Source organism: Eumetopias jubatus, unplaced genomic scaffold, assembly GCF_037043125.1.
Source record: "Eumetopias jubatus isolate StellerSeaLion01/CBP00866 unplaced genomic scaffold, mEumJub1_p1.0 scaffold_3, whole genome shotgun sequence".
In the NCBI taxonomy this organism is placed as follows: domain Eukaryota; kingdom Metazoa; phylum Chordata; class Mammalia; order Carnivora; family Otariidae; genus Eumetopias; species Eumetopias jubatus.
Window position 1 is genome coordinate 157,878,351 of NW_028274809.1, and position 15,198 is coordinate 157,893,548.

Genomic DNA, 15,198 nt, shown 5'->3' on the forward strand with positions numbered 1-15,198 from the left:
AAATGCTTTCTTCTCAATTCTCATTATCAGCAAAGAACAAAAGAATATTCTCTTTACACCACAAAGGTGGCAGTACATTTTTATAATCACAGAACTTTTGGTATAATTATTTTTTGTCATAATAGGGTCTACAAAAACCTTGACTGTCCTGACATTCATAGAGCATCACAGGTAGCCACCCTATTGATATCATCATACTAATCGGATTCGGTGACGAAGAAGTGGCAAATATTTTGGATAACCTAGCAAGACTCATGTATGCCAGATTGCTAGGGCTAAATCCTATGAGTTTTCAAGGATCTGCTGCATCTGTGGATTTTTCAAGAATCTTATAGTCTGGAGTATAGCAGGAGACCTTCTCTAGATAGCAAGTCATTGTCCTTGTCCACATCTAACCACTGAAAATGAAGCACATTTGTTAGGTTCCTCTGAATTTTTTAAAGCACATGGGAATATGACTCAAATCTATATGTTGGTTGGCTATATGTTTCTAATGGGGCTAGAGTATGCATGTCCCAGTTACTGTGTAAGCTTCCCTCCATTTGTACCATCTGACCAGTCATTCAGTTAGTTCTGGAAGTAGCCATGGTGGATAACAATGTTGGGAAGAGAGTCTGTCAAGTCTCAGTGATAAAATCATGGTTCCAACTTCTAAAGGCCTGTAGCAAGACCACCCACTGCAATCAAGAATTGTTCTCTGTTTGAAAAAACAACTCTTGAACACTATTGGGCTCAAGTAATGACCGAGGATTTAACCATGGAATATCCAGGGATTATGAAAATTGTTTTGGTGTTATTAAGTCCACTGGATGGTAGTGAGAAGTAATCATAGAAACCATCCATTGGAGAGTGTAATTTTCCAATGGAAGTGTTGAACTTAAACCAGGCTCGAGGAGGTCTAAAAGGCACTAATAAATGCATGCCTATTCCTCAACTCATGCATATGGCTTCGGGGCTTCCTTACAAATGCATTTATGAAAAGGAAAAGAATTCAGTCCTAGTTTAGAAAAGGGTTGGCATGGAATCCCTGTGCTAGCCAGGACAGTGATGAAATCTTTCCATAAAAAGCTGTGGAAAGTATACTTAGATGGCTACTTTGTATGAAGAGATAGAGATGGTATAAGTCATACATGGACTGATATTTGCTTTCCCTCTTTCCCTTTTCTCCTCAATTTTGCAACCCTGAGATTGTATATCCTAGTAAAACCTTGCCCCATTAGTTTTGTGCTGGATTCTGTTTTCTAGGGAAAACAAAGATCTTTTCTCTTTGAAGTGAAGTAATTAAGCAGTAATCCAAATATCACCATAAACACAAACCAGAAACTCACAAAATGTATTTGTCAGACAGTTACTGAAACCCAAGTTCAGCTGCCCATTGCTAGAAAGGCCAATACTCCAGGGACAGGTTTTGATTGGAAAGGTATATGAGCTTTATTCAGGAGGCTGGCCAACTGGGGAGAAGGTAGGTTCTTGTCCAAAGGCCAACTACCCAGGTTTCTGAGTGGCCCAGAGATTTTTAAAGGGGTTTAATCACGTAGAGGAGAGCAGTGGTCTGTGACATTACTTGATTAAGTGCAGACTCAATGATGTCAGCTATAGGGTTATTTCAGTGCTTGGAGGTTGTGCAAGAAGTTCTAGTTCCTTGGTACCTGGGGTGGGGGTGGGGGAGGGTTGTGCAAGAAGATCTGATTCCTTGGTACCCAGGGGTTGTGCAAGAGAAGTCTGTTCTTTCTGCAAAGAGGGGCAAGGTCTACAGATGCACAAAGGGAGGTCAGTAAAGTCATTTGTGTAACCTTAAAAAAGAAAAACACTTTGCTAAAAGACTGCTGGGCTAATCAGAAAGCTAAAGGGACTTCAAACAGACATGCTGGCCTCTGTGGCCTAGGAACATTCTGGTCCTTTATTCCCCAAGGCCAGTGATCTGCAAATCTCAAAGAAAGTAAATTAGTTCTGTTACAGATCAAGGGCCTTAAGTCAGCCAGCGAGGAGTGTGTAAGACCAGCTACAGTGCTGTTACAAGACACTGTGTATGCAAACAGGTGACTAGAATGGAAATGACATTTACAGAGTATTATTACATAGGGAAACTGCTTAAGTTATTTCATATTATGATGTTTTTGGTGTCATATTTTAATGCCGAATTGTGAAGACAGAAATAAATGAAAAAATGCACCATTTGAAAAATGTCAGGGGCAATATAATAACATTAATGTACCTAATATTTATTTTACTGTGACAGGCACTTTACTCATATTATCTTATTTGGTCTTCTTTATGTGCATAAGTCATGAGGCTCATAGAAATTAGGAGATTTATCCAAGGATACATACCTAGATTAGTGGTTAATTTAAACCTAGAATCAGGTATCTTTAAACCAGTCCCCTTTGTACTTAACTTTGTTTGGGATGGGATTATATTATCAAGGACTAGGGTAGGTAGATAAATTTCCATGAATGAGTTGGCCAATAAATTAAACATATAATGAAGAGTTATAGAAAAGTTACAAAAAATTTAAAAGACAGAAATATGTATGTTATGCTTGGAGAACAATGACAATCCTTGTCAAGGATAAACAGATGGCATATTTGGGGAGAGTGAAAGAAAACAAAGTAGAGTGAGCAGAGTGGAATTAGGTGCAAGAGGCTGAATGCCAACCTAAATGTGGACATCAGTTCGCAGTCTGGTAGCCAAATACATCAATGATACTTTTGGCAGGAATGAAGATGTTCAAGAAAAACTTAACATCTGTTAAAGTACAAAGGGTTTTTACAAGACTCATTGCTTTTGAAATAATAAGGCATAATATATGGGAACTATAGAGCAGGAAGCTAGAAATAGAAGTTCATGAAGAGGTAAGTTTTGGACAGGCAGGACCTGGAGTCATTACAATTGGTAGACAGTCGAAGACCTTTTATAGTTTGGCCAACATGACTGATTTAAGGAAAAGGGAAGAAAAGAAGATATTCATGAAACAGAGAAAACAAGCAAAAGAAAATTTTAAAGCCAGCTGAATCAATACACTGAAAAATATTGAAAGTTGAAGGAGAATGAAAACAGAACAAACCTGGGGCGCCTGGGAGCTCAGTTGGTTAAGCATCTGCCTTCGGCTCAGGTCATGATCTTGGGGTCCTGGGATTGAGCCCAGAGTAGGGCTCCTTGCTCATCAGGGAGACTGCTTCTCCCTCTCCCTCTGCCCCTCCCCCCGCTCATGCTCTCTCTCGCTCTCACTCAAATAATTAAATAAAATCTTAAAAAAAAAAAGAAAGAAAACAGAACAAATCCACAGATTTGCAATTAGTGTCCTTAAAGAGCACTTTTCAGCCAAGTGGCGGGTGTAGAAGCTTCACGGTAAGAATTTAAAGGCCTAATACTGAATTTAGTGCTGGCAGAACCAGAACACTATGTGGAGAGAATGATAGTGCTAGAAAGTGAGAATTCGATACCCTGGTTTTACAATACACTTTTTTTTTTTTAAAGATAAGACCCATCTACTTGACTAAATCTTTGATAATTATCTCAAACCTGGAACAGCTTGGGTGTTTAACATGTATTTTTTTTAGAATCAATGCTTGTTTGAGCCTCTTGCAAAGTAGAGGGAGGAGCCTGCTGGGGAGAAACTGAATACAATCATAAGGAGAGACCTCAAATGAGGGTAAGTAGAAAACAGAAACAAATGAGATCATTAAAAAAAAACAAAAACAAAATGTTTCACATAAGAGTGATAGTGATAATTTTAACCAAAACTTCAAAAAACAAACTTGTCAGTATTTCAAAATGAATCTTTGGGAGTGCCTGGGTGGCTCAGGTGGTTGCACATACGACTCTTGATTTCAGCTAAGGTTGTGGTCTTGGGATTGTGGGATTGGGCCCACAGAGAGTCCCGCTCTCAGTGCTGAGTCTGCTTGTTCCTCTCCCTACCCCCGATTGTGCGCTCTCTCTCTCTAATAAATAAATAAAATCTTTAAAAGTGAATAAATAAATAAATAAATAAAATGCATCTTTGTACATTAGTTCTGAGATTTTATTACTGGACGCCTGTAGAATTCCAAAGGATGGAGAGTAAATAAAAATGGAAAGTACACTGACCAACAGAGAAATAAAATGGAAAGAGTACTTATAATCTGAGAAACACAGTATTAAAGAAAATACAGATTAAAATATTCAACTGAACGCTGGTGGGCTTGTATCAAAGATCATGATACTATTTCTTACATTTTTAATGCATGTTTAAAGGAATGCTTACTACTTTCTGTGATGAGCACCAGTGTTGTATAGAAGTGCTGAATCACTATATTGTACACCTGAAACTGATATTACACTGTATGTTAACTAACTGGAATTTAATTAAAAACTTGAAAATAATAGAATGTTTACGTTATGCCTTATATATTTAAAGAGACATGCTGGAAATTATCAGGAAATGCCATGTTTTGTTTAGTTTTTATAAAAGAAATGTAACTGCTATACGGTTTTATATTAATATGTAAAACAGAGATTTTTTACTTTTAAGGTGAACACTAAAAAAACCTCTATAAAAGATTTATGAAAATAATTTTATATGCATTGTTTCATGAGAAAAATTCATTAAGGTTAGAGGTTGAAACTTTGCTGAAGTCGAGAAATGTGAAAGTAGAAGAATCCCTTACAAAGTTACCTCATTTAAATTTTATGAGTCTCAACCAGGGTATTATTAGGCAGAGCTGAAATGATCATTATGAAGATTCTCACCTTGAGACTAATAGAATCTGAATATTAGAAGAAACGTAGATGTATTTCAGCTAGATTCCTATTGTGCAAACCTTTCTTCAATATCCTGATAAGTATCCAACATTCCTCATTCCCCTCATCAAAAGGAACTTTCTACCAGTTGAAGGAGCTGACGGCGACTATTGCAAAACTCTCTACACTGAATTCAGATCATTTTCCGTGCATCATATTCTTATTGGTCCTGGTACTATATGAGGACAGAACTCCATATGATAATTAGGTAACTCACAGTTTACACATATTATTCTCACAATGGCTCTAAAAAGTAGAAACCTCTTTGGCCATCCACATTTGCTTTTTGGGGACACTCAAGCACAGAGAATAAAATATTCTAAATTTACACAGCTTGTGGTTGAGAAGGGCTTTACAGGGTTTTCATTCTGGATTCAGGATTCACACTTAATCTCTAAGTCGGTGTTGTCTCTCGGTATGGTTTAAATAAAATGCTGCTAAGCTATTTTGAATTTGTATCAATTATCATAATACAATTTCTTTAATTTGGGCATGGAGAGATTTCCCACCAATAGTTTATAGTTCATCTGTTCTTTGTGATAGCTCTCAGAGCTATTGTGCAGTTTCTGCAATAATGGAATGTCTTACTAAAATAACTAGAAAAAAGAAAACCGACTATCTCATGGTTATCCAGAAAAAGAAATTGAGAGAACAATTAAAATGATTTTTCTTACATTCTTCCTATGTTGAGTAAATTCAATTTGTTCCCTACCACTAAAGCACATAAAACACATAAAAACAATCGTCTGGGTTGGTTCAGTTTCAAGTTTGTTTATTGTTCATCAGAAGTCTCCAAGCAAAAATCTTGCTTAATGCCACAGAATGTGAATATAATTTAGAGATTGATTTTTTCGAGTGTGGTGTGCAGATAATGTGTTTACTTGCAGTAACAATGTTGGTAATGTGGCAGTGCTATTTGATTTTCATAAATTTTAATCACTAACCTTTAATTTTTAACTTAGTTTTTAAAATCGCCTGTGGGGTGCCTACGTGGCTCAGATGGTTAAGCATCTGCCTTCGGCTCAGGTCATGATCTCAGGGTCCTGGGATCAAGTCCCACATCGGGCTCCCTGCTCAGTGGGGAGCCTGCTTCTCCCTCTGCCCCTCTCTCTCTCTCTCTGTCTCTTATGAATAAATAAACTCTTTTAAAAAAAGAAATAAAATAAAATCGCCTTTGAAGGAGAGCACCATGCACTGTAACTTGGGGGTGATCTTTCTTCAGTTTATGTTCTAAATTGGCCAAATGCTGGAACTGGTTAGGTACCATTTGTAGTTATTAATATTGAAAATTGAATATGGTGATTTCTCTCTATCAGTTACTTAAAAGCATTTATTGGTTATTCACTCTGTGACAGGACTCTATGTTAAAAAGTAATAAGCCTTTGATTTCAATTGGCCTAGCCCATAAAATTCTCAGAATCTTGCTGATTAAACTCCATGTCGGGCGCCTGGGTGGCTCAGTTGGTTAAGAGACTACCTTCGGCTCAGGTCATGATCCTGGAGTCCCGGGATCAGGTCCCACATCGGGCTCCCTGCCCAGCAGGGAGTCTGCTTCTCCCTCTGACCCTCTTCCCTCTCGTGCTCTCTATCTCTCATTCTCTCTCAAATAAATAAATAAAATCTTTAAAAAAAAAAAAACTCCATGTCATTTGAGATGGTTGTAACTATGATGAACTTAGGATTTCATACTTTATATTTTTAAGATATTGAATATATTATTTAGTACTCAACTTGGTGAGGTAACTAGTATAATGACTCCCTTTAGTAGGTGAGAAAAGTGAGTCACAATAAGATTTCTTGCCTTAAACAGTTTCCTAAAGTGCCTATATTAAAAATCCAGGGCTCCTGGGTGGCTCGGCAGCTAAGCTCCAAGTCTTGGTTTCAGTTCAGGTCATGATCTCAGGGTCATGGGATCAAGCCCCACATGGGGCTCCATCAATGTGGAGTCTGCTTGGGATTTTCTCTCTCTGCCCCTCCTTCTGCTCTGCTTTCCTCCTGCACACACTGTCTCTCTCAAATAAATAAATAAAATCTTTAACAACAACAACAAAATGCAGGCAGTCTCCTTGCAAAGTCCATGTTCTTAATCAAATGCTAGCTATCTCTTTGCCAAAATAATCACTGATAAATTGTTGGGAGTAGAACACTGCAATAAGTTAACTCCAAGTTTTACAAATTTACACTATCACAGCAACCCAGAAGATCATTTAACTTCATTGCCATACTAATTCATTAATGCCTCCAGATTAACCCTGTGTACCAAAATCTCCCAAAGAACTAAAATAACTGGCATAAGAATTTGATCAGCAAACTGGCTTCAAATAGTGAATTTTTAATAGGTAAATACACTACATGTTTTCTTTCCTTCTTAACATCCCGTGAGAACTACCACTTATTAAGCAGTCACCAAGGTTCCACAGGACTCACCTAATATGTATTTGACAAGACTGGACAGTTTAGTTACAGAAATGAGGCTATTTCTGTGACTCAAGATTCCTGGAGGAACTTTTATTAGCTAAAAATCATCATGAGAGCCATGGTGCCTGTTTTTTATTTTATTCAGTGGGTTAAGAAATAAGGGACTCACAGAGTGATTGACAGGGACATTTGTGAGAAAAAATCTTCATGTTTTTATTGCCCCTTCAAGACCAAATTAATCATGTATGATCAATTTAATTAATTAAATTAATATGCAGGAAAATAGGGCTACAATGAAACACTTAAAAGTAATCATCTTATAGTGATGATATTTTGAGTGGTTTCTTTTTATTATTTTTGCTTAGTTTTAGCTTTTCTAAATTTCCTGGAATTAGTATTTTTTAATAATGAGAAAAAATTGTAACCTTCAAGTTATAATTTTATAGCCTTAATCTTGGATACAAAACCCTTCTAAAATATGGTTCCATTTTTATTCATTCATTCTCTTGGTACTGCAATAGAATGCTAACAAAAGAGGCAAAATTTCTATCCTGATTTTCATAAATGATACTTTCTTCATTTGCAATGAAAATTCATTTGATTGTAGTTGTTACATATACTTTGGACATCTTACTCCATCTTATTAGGTCTACCTAAAATAGTATAACTCTTGGTGGACTATATATATATATATATATATACACATATATATATATATATACACACACGTATATATATACATATAATTTATTTATTTTTTAAAAGATTTTATTTATTTATTTGACAGAGAGAGAGAGACAGTGAGAGAGGGAACACAAGCAGGGGAGTGAGAGAGGAAGAAGCAAGCCTCCTGCTGAGAAGGGAGCCCAATGCGAGGCTCCATCCGAGGACCCTGGCTTCATGACCCGAGCCGAAGGCAGATGCTTAATGACTGAGCCACCCAGGTGCCCCTATATATTTCATTTAGATTTTAGGTTATATTAGTAAGCTTTCTCAGTGGACAAGAAAATGACCATATTACCACATTTTTAAATAATCTGTCCTATTCTAAAAGAAAGGAGTTTATCGTTCGAATTTAAACATTTATTTTCACATTCATAATACTACTTTTGAACTTTCCCTTAAATCTCAGAAGTATAAATTATCTTTGCAAACTCTAGCATATATTTCTTCACAAAGCTTTGGTGTCATCTTTGCCTCATTAAGCAAGCAAACAAACAAATAAAACAGTTGACTGGTTTGGCAGTGTAGGCCATTGATGTCTAACATTTGTGGGCAATGATCAATAACATAATTTTGAATATTTACCTGATTACTCTTCTTTTAAAAATATTTTAAAAAATTGACCTTTTGAAGTATTAAATAAGTGTATCCTTTAAATAGATTCATGATGCTACAAGTAAGTCTGCTATATTGGCAATTAAAATACCACAAGCAGTGTTGACACTTGTGTTGCAAGCTTTCAAAATGGCAAACACCTATGGTAATGTTCTCAACAGAAGATATTTACATTATTTCTTCTATTTACACAGTAATTGTATTCTTAAAAAAAATCCCTGGAAATACTTAATTCATATAAAATACTAAAAATATTTTGTGTTTATATGTAAATTTTACTCTTAGTTTCAAATAATTCTGAATAGTTGATCCACTTACATTAATGCTTGGTTAGACATTTGAAAGTCATGGGTAGAAATGGACAATTTTCCAGTGTGTACAATTAACAATGTTGCAAGAAAGTTGCAATGTAGATAATACAGATTCTCTGGGAAAAATTGGAGAGGATGAAGAAAGTGGATATAACCAGAAACATACTGATTTAATGAAATAGAGACCGTTAAAGAGTGTTTAAGGGCCTTGAAAGGAGTTGGGGCTTTATACTGAAGGGAATGGAAAACCAATTCATAGAATTCCCAGCTTTTTATATAGAACGATTATAATAGCAGGATGCAGGTTAGATAATAATAAAGCAAAATGGAGATGGGGAAAATTTTGAAGGGATTTCAGAATAAGAAGTGAGGTCTCCATCTGAGTTGTGTTTTGTGAATAATTATTGAAGGCATAGGTCATGGAAGTACTGAGTACATATAGATTATTAAGGGAGGAGAAAAAAGACTAGAACCCTAGGAGTGAAGGGCAGGGGAATGGTGAGAGTAGCCAAGGAAAAACATTGAGAAACATTTTCAGAGAGTCAGCAGAATGAGAAGTTGTAGAGTAAAGTGTAATTATCAGTTATTAGTATTGTCATTTAAGTCTGAATATGGTGAAGAAATGGTGTATGAGAAGAGTTGACATAAGAATTTGTTCCTTGGGCAGTTATCCTTTCTTTCTATGATCTGATTCAATATTTCAGTCAAAAGTATAAAAATTACATAGTTTATTTATTCCCTAAATTTAGTATGGGAAGAATTTGAGAAAAATGTGAAAAAACTTTCAGTAAAATAAAAAACAATTCTTTGTTGACAAAATGAAATATATATTATATACAATATATGAGTTATTACATCTTTCAACAAGTATAACTTGTTTAATTACACAATGACCAAAAGCAATGCATATTCATTACACTAGCTGATTTAAACATCAATTTCCAAAGGTATAGGGGATGTTGGTTTATATTATCTTTGTTTCCATTGGCAAATAAAGGCTGAACAATATATTAAGTGAATTCCTATTTATCAATATTTCTTCCAAATTGATCAAATAATGTAGTGTTGATTACAGTATTTTGCCTATCATGTTACAAGTGATATTTTTCTTTTTTTAGACTATGTTTTCTCTCCACATTCAAAATATCATTTAAAATAATCTTAAATATTAATGTATTTACATGATACATATAGCTAAAGGTACTTATTCTATTTAAGGTAAATCCTGGCTCCTGAGTATGGCTTCAACTAAATTATGACAACTAATTATCTACTTTCATTATATATAAGTAATATTACATAACTATATAATACAATGATATATTAAAAGGGGGAATATTTCACCGGATGTTCAAAAGAGAGAGAGAGAAAGAAGGAAAAGAAAAGAAAAGAGGAATAAAACTGCAAGTTAGATGCTTACTTGTCATATTTTAGCCCATAGGAAATCTTAACTGCCTCTAATTTATGGCAGAACTTGTGCAGAATAAGCACACTTTGAGATGCACAGAGAATTTATTCAAATTGGGATCTACATCCACATAAATAATGTTGCTGGAGTGAAAATATAACCCAGTTGTAAAATATTTCACATAGTATTATTCCAAAGAATTTTCTTTCAAAATTACAATATAAGGGAGGTTAAACAGGAAATACCTCCAGTAAAGAAAAGAAAGTTCACAAAATATATACAAAGTGACATCATTATTAAAATAGAACATATTCAGACTTTGTGGTCATCATTGTTGTAGAATGTTAAAAAAAAATTATCTTGAAGGCCAGATGTTTTCTCATTACTGTCAAAATGTTTTCCCGGGGTGCCTGGGTGGCTCAGTTGGTTAAGCGACTGCCTTCGGCTCAGGTCATGATCCTGGAGTCCCGGGATTGAGTTCCGCATCGGGCTCCCTGCTCAGCTAGGATCCTGCTTCTCCCTCTAACCCTCCCCTCTCTCATGTACTCTCTCAAATAAATGAATAAATCTTTAAAAAAATGTTTTCCCAATAGTTTATTAAATATCAATGATATAGATCATAAAAATATTCCTATTCATTCCATGAATGACATTGTGTGTCTTGGAAATAATTTCTAGATTTTTTTAATGGAATAGAAGTCCCTATATTTTAATACACAACTACATAATGAGGATAAAACACAAAATTGCATTATAAAGCCCTCTGAGTTTATGAAAGACATTTTATAAAGCTAGTAAAAACAATGTAATAAATCCAGAAGTTATCAGTAATTAATATGTTACTATATTCTTTCTATCCATTGCTATTGGTCTTTTTCCCTTTCCTTTGTTTTCTTTCCTTTTTCCCAAGCCTCTTATGAGGCATTGAATCAACTGTGAAATCTTTCTTTCTTTTTTTTTTTTAAAGATTTTAACACAACTAGGTAACTATCAAATCACCCAAAATACCCTGGAAATTAACTTGAAGACTGACAGAACAAACTCCACCACTAAAGGTAGATAAGAGGCCACACTGAAGAGGGAAGGAAATGCAGACATGTGGTTTGGAAGAGAAACAAATAGTGGCTGCTATGGTGGGGTGGGAGCATAGGTCATGGAAAAGGGTGAAATTAAAATTAGCACACAGAGGTGGGGAGCTAATGGGGAAAACGAATCCCCATAGCAGTTGGCTTGGAAAGCAAGAGGGGCCAAATTTCATGAGTTCTTACAACCAGTGGGGCTTAAAGCCTGGAGCTCTAAAAGTCAGTAGGCTTGGCTCAGGTAGAGCCCAGAGGTATTGGGGCTGCTCCTGGATAGAAGGCAGGGCAAACAGTCTGCAGACATACAGCATGGAAACAGCGATCTAAAGAGGACACAGTGATCTAAAGAGGGATGTTATTTGCTTATCTCCAAACATGTCCCAGAGAGGCAGCATTCACAGAGAGAGCCTTCTGGGAACAAAGAAATTGGCAGGTGCCATTTCCCTTCCCTACTGTTCAGCATAAACACAGAATCATCTGCAGGAACCTAACTTGCCTACACCATGCTCTGCACCCCCACCCCCATGCCCTGGAAGAACTGCCCTTCCTAGTCATGACTGCCTCAGTCCCAGCAGGGTGGGTCCCTCCACCAGACCACCAGCCCAAATCTGCTCCCACCACATCTTCCAACCAGAGTTTTGTAGGGCTTCAGTTCTGGCAGTAGTGGTGGCCAGTCTCTTTTCACAAGCAGACCAGAGCACACATAGTTAAAATGTGCCACACTCAGGTAAGGGACCAAACACTGCCCACAACAGGCAAAGTGGGCCTCTGAAGACACCTGGCCTAAAAGATAAAGTGGCCAGAACACAATAGCAGAGCACACACAGCATACGGTGGAGACACTCCCTGAAGTGTTAGGCTCTGAGGAACAGGAAATAAATACTACACTTCAGGGCACTACAGGACTTCTTTTTCATAAAGCCATTACCCTCAAGAACAGGAGACATAGCTGACTTCCCTAACACACAGAAGCAGGCATAGAGACTTAGACAAAATGAGAAGACAGAAGAATTTGTCCCAAATGAACAACAGGACAAAGACATCGCCAGAGATTTAAGTGAAACAGATATAAGTAACATCCCTGATAGAGAATTTAAAGTAATGATGATAAAGATATTCACTGGACTTGAGAAAAGAGTGGAAGACATGAGTGAGACCATTGATACAGAAGTAAGGAATAATACAGCAGAGATAAAGGGCTCAATAAACAAAATGACAAGACTGATGGAATGAATAGCAGGCTGGAAGAAGCAGAGGAACAAATTAATGATCTAGAAGACAAAGCAAGTAATCAAGCTGAACATAATAGAGAAAAAAGAATTATGCAAAATAAGAATAGACTTAGGGAACTCAGGGACTCCAACAAATGTAGTAACATTCACATTATAGGAGTCTTGGAAGAAGAGAGCAAAGGGGGCAGAAAATTTATTTGAAGAGATAATAGCTGAAAACTTCCCTGATCTGGGGAAGGTTACAGATATCCAGACCCAGGAGACCCAGAGAACCTCCAACAAAATCAACAAAAGTAGATCCACACCAAGACATATTATAATTAAAATGGCAAAATATAGTGATAAAGAAAAACACTGAGATGAAAGAAGACGCTTACATATAAGGGAAACCCCCCCTAAGACTATCAAGAGGTTTTTAGCAGAAACTTTCAAAGCCTGAAGACAGTGGCATGATATATTCAAATTGCTGAATGCGAAAAATCTGTAGTCAAATACTCTATCCGGCAATAGAAGGAGAGATAAACAGTTTCTCAGACCAACAGAAACTAAGGGAGTTCATGACAACTAAACTAGCTCTGCAAGAAATATTAAGGGGGACTCAATGGAAAGGAAAGACCAAAAGTGACAGTATAAAAGTAAGAAACACAAAGCTGTGAAAAAATGAATATTTTTGTAAAATACCAGCCAGGGAACTCACAAAATAATAGGATGTAAAATATGACACCATATATCTAAAATGTGGGGAGCAGAAGAATAAAGAATGGTTTCAAACTTCAGTGACCATCAACTTAATATAGACTGCTATATGGGGAACACATTATGTACAAACCAAATGCTAACCACAAATCAAAACCCACTAATAAGTATGCAAAAAGTAAAGAGAAAGTAATCCAAATATATCACTAAAGAAAACCAGCAAACCACAAGAGAGAGAAATACAAGAAAGGATCAGAGAAAATCTTCAAAACCACCACAAAACAGGTAATAAAATGGCAATAAAGACATATCTAGCAATAACTAAGTTTGGAGTGTAATTTTGTCATGCTCTCTCCTTCTTTTTCTGTATAAGTATATATTCACTTACATACCTACACTCAGGCATACAAATACATGTATATACACAAACACATATATACACAAAACCATTTTTCTACTATGTATTGTTTTCTGCAAAGTTTTTGTTTTATTTTTCCTTTGGTATGACATTACGCCCCAGATATCTTTTGATGTCAGTAAATTATCCTTCTATCACATTTTGGTAGCAGCATAGTACTATATTTTACTTCACAAGTGAGGCTTATAGATAGTTTAGGTAGTCATTTCAGTGACTTACTTTACTAAAATATCTGAAGTGTACTTTATTGTCTAACATCTGTACTTACACATGTATTTCCATAGCACTGATTCCTAAAATTGGATTGATTTGCTGTGGGGCACCCCAAACTTGCTATTTTAATCAGTATGGCCAAATTGCTTCCAGAATTTACATTCTTAACAACAATTATTGAAATACTGTATTTTACTTCACCTTCCCAATGACTGTTATTAGACTTAAATTTTATTGATTTATTTTTGATAACCTTATAGGAGAAAAGTAAAGTAGCATGTTTGCTCTAATCTTCATTTAATTGTCACTAAAGTTTAGTACTATGGTGTCCTGGGTTTTTATGTTTTACCACATTTTTAAATTGGTTCACTCATTTTTTTTAAATAACTTGTAAATCTGGTTCATATTATGAAGAGTAATCTTTTTTAATTAAATATTTTAAATATTTTCTCCCAAAATGCTACTTGTATTTTGTCTCATACAGCATGGAGTTATATATACACTGTTTATTTTTGACTGGCCATGAAACTGAATGTTGTATGAGGAAGAAACAAAGTAAATGACTTGTTTATTTATTTGTTTACCTTCCTTGCTTTGCTAGCACTCCACAAAAAGATATCTTTGTACAGTCACTTTATGTCAGCTAATTGCAGATGTTCTTGATAACTGGACTCCTTTAATGAAACCACAAACCTAATATAGTTTAGAGTCAACCACAACAATACAATGTAATTAAAGGTCAGGCTCAACTGGACTTAGTGTCTAATCTCATCAGGTGCTTTCTGCCTTTGTAACATTTCTAAAATCCTCCTTTCTAAGAGTCTAAGTGCAGCCAACTCCTAAAGAGATTATTGTGGTGGCCTACAACAATTCTCCCTTCTAGGATGCCCTTCCTCCAATCGATTAACTACATTCCCCTGGGTTCATAGAATTCTCATACCTAAAAGCTTTCAAAGTCTCCCGTTCAATTATAGGAGAAATATTCAGGTTATTATTATGATAACAGAATCCCTAGATGATCATCTACCAATTTTCCAGCTTTTAATTTGACATTATTTCTAAATACTCCATAATCAAACATACAAACTATTCACAATTCTGAGCAATATTTTGTTCCTCTATGAACTTTTGGAAATACAACTTCTGTGTCTTAGTAATATGTACCTGAACTATAGAATCAGAAGAAATGGCCAAACTCGCCTTGCACCACCATGGGCTAAGTTGGCATTTTGCCCCAGAAGTAGCAAGTATCTGAGGCTTGGCTATTCTATTCTTCAATGTTAAACTCAATGAAACGAGCTCTGGA

General features: G+C 35.8%; 1 protein-coding gene across 2 annotated transcripts in view; it reads right to left on the bottom strand.

The window, feature by feature from the left end:
- KLHL1 (kelch like family member 1) overlaps positions 1-15,198 on the bottom strand; it is a 378,567-nt gene that overhangs the window by 175,423 nt on the left and 187,946 nt on the right. The gene's annotated exons all lie outside the window — the stretch shown is intronic.